Raw genomic sequence first — 10783 nt, 5'->3', positions numbered from 1 at the left:
TATATTCAATGTGTTTTTGGTCGTCTTAATATTTGTAAGAAGCCCAAACTGGATTTTGTCTTCAAGTAATTTCGTACGTAATAAACAATATTTTAGGAAATAAAATGAAATTTAACCTAGTACATATACAAGAACGATCAGAAACACATTTAAAATAAAGCCACTACTATTTATGTAGAAAAATGTATTTGATATGTAATTACAATCGTTAAAAAGTCTCTGTTAGTCGATAACATCTTAAAAATTGCAACAAACTCAGGGATGTCCCTTTAACAACACTCGGACACATTACAATATGTAACATACGGACAATACCATAAAATATTATATACAGTCAACAAATACACAACAAGAACATTGATTTATCAATACGGAGCATCTATAATTTAAGGGACATTCCTGACTTAGCTCCAATGTTTAAGATGTTATCGACTAACAGAGACTTTTTAACGATTGTAATTATATATCAAAAATAGTATCTGCATACAATATTAGTGGCTGTATATTAAACGTGTTTCTGATCGTTCTAATATTTTTACTTGGTTAAATTTCATATTATTTCCTAAAATATGTCTTTTTTTCATACGTACGAAATTATTTGAAGATAAAATCCAGTTTGGGCTTCTTACCAATATTAAGACGACCAAAAAACACATTGAATATACAGACACTGATATTTTAAACCAGAAAATGTATTTAATATGTAAGTTTAATCGTAGAAATATTTTATTAGTGGGAAACATTTTACAATGCAGCAAACTCAATTCTCACCGGGTACGTAATCAAAATACCTGCGATCGATCGCTACCGGTGACCCATTGGCTATTTCTCGTCCCAGTCAGTGCACAACGACTGGTATATCAAAGTTCGTGGTATGTGCTATCCTGTCTGTGGGATGGTGCATATAAAAGATCTCTTGCTACGAATGGGAAAAATGTAGCAGGTTTCCTCTCTAAGACTACATGTCAAAATTACCAAATGTTTGACATCCAATAGCCGATTATTAATAAATCAATGTGCTCTAGTAGTGTCGTTAAACAAAATAAACTTTTTTTAATCAAAATAGTTAAAACGTGCGAAGGAGAAACATCAATTTTATTCACAAGTTCACAAGACTACATTTTTAAATACAAATAAAGAAACGTTTTTTCAGTAATGGTGCATTACTCAAATACTGCATACATTTCATTTTGAAAGTTATTTTTGGCTTTGTGCTTGTAAAGGTTTTAAAGACTAGACTCATGATTGTAACGTCATAGCAACGCATACAAATGGTATTAATGATTTGTTGTGCCAGTCGGTGCACCTCAACTAATTATGTAGCGTTTTATTGTTCCTATTACATGTGAAAAAAACAAAATCCCCACACCTATATTTAAAAAAGAAATTGGTGTGTTAGGGTATTTCTGGAATCATTTTAATTATTATTGTAACATCAGTCAGGCAATCCCCCCTCTCTCTCTCACAGACCACAGACCACAGACCATGGTGTGTTTTGTTCTGTCTGTGGGATGGTGCATATATAAAATATTTGTTGCTACTAATGGAAAAATGTAGCGGGTTTTCTCTCTAAGACTACATGTCAAAATTACTACTAGATCACATCAATGTATTAATCATCGGCTATTGGATAATAGTCGATGATTAATACATTGTTGTGATCTAGTGGTGTCGTTAAATAAAACAAACTTTTTCATCCTCTCGTCTATCTGTCTGTCACATATTTTAATTGTTTCTTCCGTCACTTTTTGTAATAATATTAACTGTAAAATATAACGAGACGTTATTTTATATGGGTAAGTTGTCTTATTGAGAAATTATTGTTTATGGATTAAAACATAATTAAAAATAAAATATGAACTTTTAGTGTCATTATTCGCAAGTATGTTTTTACTTTAATTTTAAGACATGTCTGTTATTTCTTTTACGTTCATCTAGGTATGAAAAAAAATCATCTGCAAACATACGCGTGAATATTTTGGTTCATATTCCCGATGAACGTAAAAGAAATAACAGACAATCCTTAATTAAACTCATAAACATTCAAGTGACTATTAGAGGAAAATGAAGTGAAAAAAAATGTCATGATTTCCATTTATTAATTTACTGAGATTACTGGCCTCGGTGCCATCGGTCTACAGGCTGGTAGGTACTGGGATCGGATCCCAGTCGAGGCATGCGATTTTTAATTCAGATACCGACTCCAAACCCTGAGTGAGTGCTCCGCAAGGTTCAGTGGGTAGGTGTAAACCAATTGCACCGACCAGTGATCCATAACTGGTTCAACAAAGGCCATGATTTGTGCTATCCTGCCTGCGGGAAGCGCAAATAAAAGATCCCTTGCTGCTAATTGGAAAGAGTAGCCCATGTAGTGTCGACAGCGGGTTTCCTCTCAAAATCTGTGTGGTCCTTAACCATATGTCTGACGCCATATAACCATAAATAAAATGTGTTGAGTGCGTCATTAAATAAAACATTTCTTTGTTTTACTAATTTAATATTTAATGATTTAATAAATTTTTTCCAGAGTTACATAGCTTTCTCATGCTTGTGTGCCAACAAGGAGCAGTGTAATTCTGTTCATCCGTATATTGTATTTATTCCGGTGAGTATCTAACTAGGCGGGATCATTCAGTCTTCACAACGTGTGGTTTAAGGGGAGCTAACCCTCCTGCACTCATTACAGCCCTGAGACTGTGGAGAGTGATTTTTAGCTCCCCTTAGCACATCTGAACATATCTTTTTTAATAGTATGACAAAGTGATTAAATATCAAATACTGTCAAAGCTTAACACAGATGGAAAGTAAATGGCTTTCATAATCTTAGTTAAGGAACTAAATAAAAACTTGTCTCATTTTGTTTGTTTCATTTTGAATAATACTGTTAATTATGTTCGGCTTGTGTTTGCCAAGTAAGTTACGCCCACCAGCTGTAATTAAATATATGTAATTATAAATATCAAGAACAAAGTTATTTAATGGGAATATTGATATTTTGATCAACAAACCCTGTAATATAATGCATACATGTTATTGTTAGTATATGTTTGAATACTGTAGGTTTTGACACTGCACCGTCAACTTAAATTGTTTTATATGTTTGGTGCAGTTAATGTATACCTGTTGGCGGGTGGAGTTAATGTATATCTGTTGGTGGGTGTAGTTAATGTATACCTGTTGGTGGATGGAGTTAATGTATATCTGTTGGTGGGTGTAGTTAATGTATACCTGTTGGCGGGTGGAGTTAATGTATATCTGTTGGTGGGTGTAGTTAATGTATACCTGTTGGTGGATGGAGTTAATGTATATCTGTTGGTGGGTGTAGTTAATGTATACCTCTTGGCGGGTGGAGTTAATGTATATCTGTTGGTGGGTGTAGTTAATGTATACCTGTTGGTGGGTGTAGTTAATGTATACCTGTTGGTGGGTGTAGTTAATGTATATCTGTTGGTGGGTGGAGTTTCTGTATACCTGTTGGTGGGTGGAGTTAATGTATATCTGTTGGTGGGTGTAGTTAATGTATACCTGTTGGCGGGTGGAGTTAATGTATATCTGTTGGTGGGTGTAGTTAATGTATACCTGTTGGTGGATGGAGTTAATGTATATCTGTTGGTGGGTGTAGTTAATGTATACCTCTTGGCGGGTGGAGTTAATGTATATCTGTTGGTGGGTGTAGTTAATGTATACCTGTTGGTGGGTGTAGTTAATGTATACCTGTTGGTGGGTGTAGTTAATGTATATCTGTTGGTGGGTGGAGTTTCTGTATACCTGTTGGTGGGTGGAGTTAATGTATATCTGTTGGTGGGTGGAGTTAATGTATACCTGTTGGTGGGTGGAGTTAATGTATATCTGTTGGTGGGTGGAGTTAATGCATATCTATTGGTGGGTGGAGTTAAGGCATACCTGTTGGTGGGTGGAGTTAATGCATATCTGTTGGTGGGTGGAGTTAATGTATACCTGTTTCATCACGTATCTTCTCCCACCCCCCTGTCCAAACTCCCTCCATTTGGGTACAGGTATGTATGTTATCACATAAATATGTTGATTTTTCTTCAGATTGTTTCCTATATAATTTTGCGTAACATCCCAGGCTGGTTACGCACAAGATACAGCAGCTTCTTCGCCTGGTTTGGCAAAATTTCATTGGAAGTAAGTTTGTTTGTTTTGTTTTTATTGGGGTGTGTGGGGGGTAAGATTACGGTGTGGGACTACTTGACATGGCTGTGCTGTGTGGTAAGATTACGGTGTGGGACTACTCGACAGGGCTGTGCCGTGTGGCAAGATTACGGTGTGGGACTACTCGACAGGGCTGCGCCGTGTGGCAAGATTACGGTGTGGGACTACTCGACAGGGATGCGCCGTGTGGTAAGATTACGGTGTGGGACTACTCGACAGGGCTGCGCCGTGTGGCAAGATTACGGTGTGGGACTACTCGACAGGGATGCGCCGTGTGGTAAGATTACGGTGTGGGACTACTCGACAGGGCTGCGCCGTGTGGTAAGATTAAGGTGTGGGACTACTCGACAGGGCTGTGCTGTGTGGTAAGATTAAGGTATGGGACTACTCGACAGGGCTGTTGTGGTAAGATTAAGGTATGGGACTACTCGACAGGGCTGTGCTGTGTGGTAAGATTAAGGTATGGGACTACTTGACAGGGCTGTGCTGTGTGGTAAGATCACGGTCTGGGACTACTTGACAGGACTGTGCTGTGTGGTAAGATTACGGTGTGGGACTACTCGACAGGGCTGTGCTGTGTGGTAAGATTACGGTGTGGGACTACTCGACAGGGCTGTGCTGTGTGGTAAGATTAAGGTGTGGGACTACTCGACAGGGCTGTGCTGTGTGGTAAGATTAAGGTGTGGGACTACTCGACAGGGCTGTGCTGTGTGGTAAGATTACGGTATGGGACTACTCGACAGGGCTGTGCTGTGTGGTAAGATTAAGGTATGGGACTACTCGACAGGGCTGTGCTATGTGATAAGATTACGGTATGGGACTACTCGACAGGGCTGTGCTGTGTGGTAAGATTAAGGTATGGGACTACTTGACAGGGCTGTGCTGTGTGGTAAGATCACGGTATGGGACTACTTGACAGGACTGTGCTGTGTTTATTGTGAGTTGATCTTGATGTAAAAACGAGATGTAGCTCAGTAGTACAGCACTCGCCTGATGCACAATCTATCAAAGATAATTCCCATCGGGCTATTCCCCATTCCAGCCAGTGCTCCACAACTAGTATATCTAAGGCTGTGGTATGTGCCATCTTGTCTGTGGGATGGTGCACATAAAAGATCCCTGGTTGCTAACCGAAATGAGTAGCCCATGAAGTATTTCCAATGCCATAATATCATAATTAAAATGTGTTGAGTGCATCGTTAAACGAAACATTTCTTTCCTTCGTTCCACAAAGCGATCTTAGTGCTATGATCACCTTAAGTGCATAGCTACCTTATGCACTTAAGATGATCTTAGCTCTAAGATCGCTTCATTGAATGGGGCCCTGTAGATCAATTGGTATCAATCAATTTTCACGGATTGAAACATGCGGCTCTGTAGATCAATCGGTATCAATCAATTTTCACAGGTTGAAACATGCAGCCGTGTAGATCAATCAGTATCAATAAATTTTCACTGATTGAAACATGACATTTTTTCATCAATTAACAGGCCTCAGAAACTTGCGATACCGATAGTTTCATTTGCGTGTCGCTCACGTAAGTATAGTTTACGTAACCCATTTTGTTTTCGCCTATTGAATTTATGACATGTTCATGATGGGTTTCTTAAAAACAAAATGGGTTACCTGAATTTGTTTTTTTTGCGTAACCCATAAATGGATCACGCAGATGTTCACTTCTCAGAGGCCTAATTAAATCCTTTTCTCTTCTATTGTTCTCTTGGGTCTAGACGTAGCCCAGTGGTAAATCGCTCGCTTGATGTGCGGTCGGTTTGGGCTATTTCTCACTCCAGCTGGTCCACCACGACTGGTACACCAAAGGTCGTGGTATGTGCTATGCTGTCTGTGGGATGGTGCACACAAAAGATCCCTTGCTGCTAATTGAAAAGAGTAGCCCCATGAAGTGGCGACAGTGGGTTTCCTCTCTCAATATCTATGTGGTCCTTAACCATATGTCAAGACGCCATATAACCATAAATAAAATATTTTGAGTACGTCATTAAATAAAACATTTCCCATTCTTTTTTTCTCTCCAGCTGTTTATCAGCCAGTACCACGTGTGGCTGGCTGCGGATACGTACGGCGTGCTGGTGTTGATCCCCAACTACCCTGTCCTCAACGTTATCCTGACCTCCTTCATCTTCATCTGCCTCAGCCACGAGATCCACAAAGTGACCACCATCCTCACCAAGTACGCTGTCCCCAACGAGTGGAAGCTCCTACTGCGCAACTTCGTCTTCTTTGTGGCACTTCTAGTTCCAATCTGCATCACCAACGGCTTAGTTTTCTAGTTTGTGGCACTTCTAGTTCCTATCTGCATCACCAACGGCTTAGTTTTCTAGTTTGTGGCACTTCTAGTTCCAATCTGCATCACCAACGGCTTAGTTTTCTAGTTTGTGGCACTTCTAGTTCCAATCTGCATCACCAACGGCTTAGTTTTCTAGTTTGTGGCACTTCTAGTTCCAATCTGCATCACCAACGGCTTAGTTTTCTAGTTTGTGGCACTTCTAGTTCCAATCTGCATCACCAACGGCTTAGTTTTCTAGTTTGTGGCACTTCTAGTTCCAATCTGCATTACCAACGGCTTAGTTTATCTTTTTATAATACATCTCGAACAGAAGAAAAAACGAAAATTGTGTGTCGATAATTCCAGTTTGGTTTGATTTAAAAAGAGGAAATTTGTTTTGAAAACAAAGAAAATGTGCTATTTTTATGTGCAGTTTGTTAAAACAGTGGGCATGATAAAAATAAATACATATAGAATACCATACAAGTTTTCACTACATAATTTGTTTACAAAACGGGTTAACGGGTTTCGTAAAAGAAAATGTTTTGATGGACAGGGGATAGAAACTCATGCTTTCGCAAAAGTGTAAACAACCGTTAATACCACTTGTAAGTTTATGCGGTAACTTGAACTTGTACATTAAGAAAAAACCCCAGAACATTTTTGTTTATTCCAAAACATGTTTCCTAACTGGAAATATTGACACAAAGCACTTAAAATGTTTGATGGTACAAGGTATAGAAGAGGTTATTAACATTACCATAGTGTACTTTTTGATGCCATGTTTTTCTGTTTAACATTCATATTTTTGAGTTTAGTCCTAGATCAACAAAACTTGATTTATAGTTGCATCTCAATCCAAGTTAAAAGGAATGTTTTTTTTTTTTTTTTTTTTTTTTCTTTTTTTTGAGAACTAAATTAATCATGAATTTGACATCACAATTTTTTTCTTTTCTAAAATTAATTACAAATTGTGATAAACATGTATGGATGAGACTATGAGCAACACCAAATCTATTTATGGTAGGCAGTGGTGCAGACATGGAAAATATTCAACTAGCCCAACCAGAACCAACTAGAATTTACTAGCCCACCAGAATTTCTACTAGTCTGCCAGTCTATAGAACAATAAATTATTATTATATTGACAAAACATTATTAAGAACACTCACCATGCAAGACAGATGTATTCTGTATGGGTTGACGTCATGGAATGGGTCTGTCTTGCATAGCTAAGGATGGTAGACAGATTTATTCCGCATGGGCTGACGTCATGGAATGGGTCTGTCTTGCATAGCTAAGGATGGTAGACAGCTTTATTCCGCATGGGTTGACGTCATAGAATGGGTCTGTCTTGCATAGCTAAGGATGGTAGACAGCTTTATTCCGCATGGACTGACGTCATGGAATGGGTCTGTCTTGCATAGCTAGGAATGGAAGACAGATTTATTCTGCATGGGCTGACGTCATGGAATGTGTCTGTCTTGCATAGCTAAGGATGGTAGACAGCTTTATTCTGCATGGGCTGACGTCATGGAATGGGTCTGTCTTGCATAGCTAAGGATGGGAAACAGCTTTATTCCGCGTGGGTTGACGTCATGGAATGGGTCTGTCTTGCATGGCTAGGGATGGGAGAAATTTAAATCCGTAGAATTCTTGTTAATATTTAAAAATTTAGAATAGCTCGTCCACTTCACATTTTGTCCCCAGACACAACATTTGTTTGTTTAAATTGTTTTTATCTCTTGTTAAGGTAATATAAAATTCAGCTTCATCATTAGCCATTTTTATCATTCTCCTAGGGTGCTTTGGCTGTAGGATCAAACCCAGATGGAGGACCCATTCTCTGGTTGTTTTATTCCTGTCCCAGTTGGTGCCACACCACTGGTATACCAAAGGCTGTGGTACATATGTTCTGTTCTAGTCTGTGGGAAAGTGCATATAAAAGATCCCTTGTTGCTAACTGATAAATATAGTGGATTTCCTTTAAGACTGACCATATTATGAAATGTTTGAGATCCAGTAGAAATGCATATAAAAGATCCCTTGTTGCTAACTGATAAATATAGTGGATTTCCTTTAAGACTGACTATATCATGAAATGTTTGAGATCCAGTAGAAGTGCATATAAAAGATCCCTTGTGCTAACTGATAAATAGAGTGGATTTCCTAACTAGATAAATATAGTGGATTTCCTTTAAGACTGACTATATCATGAAATGTTTGAGATCCAGTAGAAGTGCATATAAAAGATCCCTTGCTGCTAACTGATAAATATAGTGGATTTCCTTTAAGACTGACTATATCATGAAATGTTTGAGATCGTGTAGAAGTGCATATAAAAGATCCCTTGCTGCTAACTGATAAATAGAGTGGATTTCCTTTAAGACTGACTATATTATGTTTGAGATCCAGTAGCCGATGATGAATACATCAGTGTGATCTCCATCGTTAAACAAAACAAGCTTGAATTGAAGACTATATGTCAGAATTAACAAATATTCAACATCCAATAGCCGATGACTAATAAATCAATGTGATCTAGTGCTGTCATTAAACAAATTTGAACTTTAAAAAAAAATATAAAAAAATTAGTTGTACAATGTACTAAAAAGATGATGACAAGACTTAATGTTGCATCAAGACAGTTGATGGTTTGTTGAAAGGAAAACAGATTTTATTGAAAGATGCACCCAATACACTTTTATTTACATCTGTGTGGTTAAGACCCACACAGATAACGAGAAACGAAACCTGTTTTCATCACGCTGTTCTGCTCTTTTCGATAAGCAGCAAGGGATCTTTTATATGCACTATCCTACAGACAGGATAGTACATACCACGGCCTTTGATATACCAGTCGTGGAGCACTAGCTGGAATGTGAGATAGCTCAATAAGCTGGTCAGCTGTGAATGATACTCATTATATGTTGATAATGAAAAGACACGTTTATTAACACTGGTTGTGATTGTGTTGTTTCAGTTAAAAATCTTATATCACGAATATTTGATAATTAAAAAAAAAGAGTTCTCTTTTGTTTTTCATGTCATATTATATTTATGTTTTTATATTATTAAACAACCTTGTATGACGGGCATGTGGTATTGCAGTCTAAAGGCGATGCCACACAATACAAGTGTCTCTGGTGAGAATAGCCAATTGCAATACATTGTACTTCCAATGAAATCGTAATGTCGTCTTGTCTCAATCTGCTGTTGTTCATACGAGGCACTCGTATCATGTGGCATTGTCTTTAGTGTTTAAAATAACAATGTAATCTTGAATGATAAGGACATTTTAAAATGGCCCTATACTGTATTATATTTCTCTTAAAGAGCCTGTATCATGATTTCTGCATTTCAAGTGGCATTATTCTGTCTGGTCACTCCCCCATTCATTTGATATGGGATCACCTGTTTTGTCTGAATGCACTGTACGTGCGTCACACAATTACAGCTTTTGTATATGCTCTGCTTAGTAAGTGGCAAAGTTGTTGAGGAATCTAAAACCCTCTCCAACTTAATCAATCAATTGTTTTATTCAAAGTATTTTAGGCCTGGGCCCCATGGCCCATGCTTATAAAAACTTTTAAGAGTCCAGACTCGATCTCTAATGACATAACATACAATTTGTGAGGCGTTGTCATAATGTTAAAGTCTCGGACTTTATTAGAGTCTTGAGTCTTAGATTCTAAACGTTTTATCAGAACCATGTGTGATCTCTGAATTTACCACTTCTAAATTTTATGTCATTTTATATTACCAGTACCTTACTTGTATGCATTTTCTTTTTGTACAGCCAAGCACTTGCTTGATGCGCGGTCTGTTTGGGATTGATCACCGTCGATGGGTCTATTGGGCTATTTCTCCTTTCAGCCAGTGCACCACGACTGGTATATCAAAGGCTGTGGTGTGTGCTGTCCTATCTGTGGGATGGTACATATAAAAGATCCCTTGCTACTAATGAAAAAATGTAGTGGGTTTCCTCTCTTAGACTATATGTAAAAATTACCAAATGTTTGACATCCAGTAGCCGATGATTAACAAAATCAGTGTGCTTTAGTGATGGTGTTAAAACAAAACACACTTTTTTCTCTCTTTGTTTTTTTTTGTACAGCCAAAACATTGTCATCTTCATTTTTTTTCATTTTTTGTTAGTTCAGTCATCATTAATGAATTCAGTCATGCTTTTCGTGACACACATTTCAGCAGTCTGACCATTGCAGAACTTTATGATTAAATGGTCAGTAAGAGAACAGTTGATGTTGGTCATAAACTTTATACAAGTTTCAACTTGGTCTTCCACAAAATATGGGGGC

The 10783-nt window shown here is 37.9% G+C and overlaps 1 long non-coding RNA gene across 1 annotated transcript; it reads left to right on the top strand.

Moving 5' to 3' along the window:
• The first annotated feature begins 2536 nt into the window (after positions 1 to 2536).
• LOC121387695 lies at positions 2537 to 7693 on the top strand. The gene is made up of 3 exons (XR_005959851.1): positions 2537 to 2605; positions 4057 to 4149; positions 6214 to 7693. It is a non-coding gene; the product is annotated as an uncharacterized LOC121387695 (long non-coding RNA).
• The last annotated feature ends 3090 nt before the right edge of the window (positions 7694 to 10783 follow it).

This window comes from Gigantopelta aegis, chromosome 13 (genome assembly GCF_016097555.1).
Source record: "Gigantopelta aegis isolate Gae_Host chromosome 13, Gae_host_genome, whole genome shotgun sequence".
Classification (NCBI taxonomy): Eukaryota; Metazoa; Mollusca; class Gastropoda; order Neomphalida; family Peltospiridae; genus Gigantopelta; species Gigantopelta aegis.
Note: the sequence above shows the minus strand (reverse complement) of the source record. Positions and strands in the feature narration are given on the sequence as shown.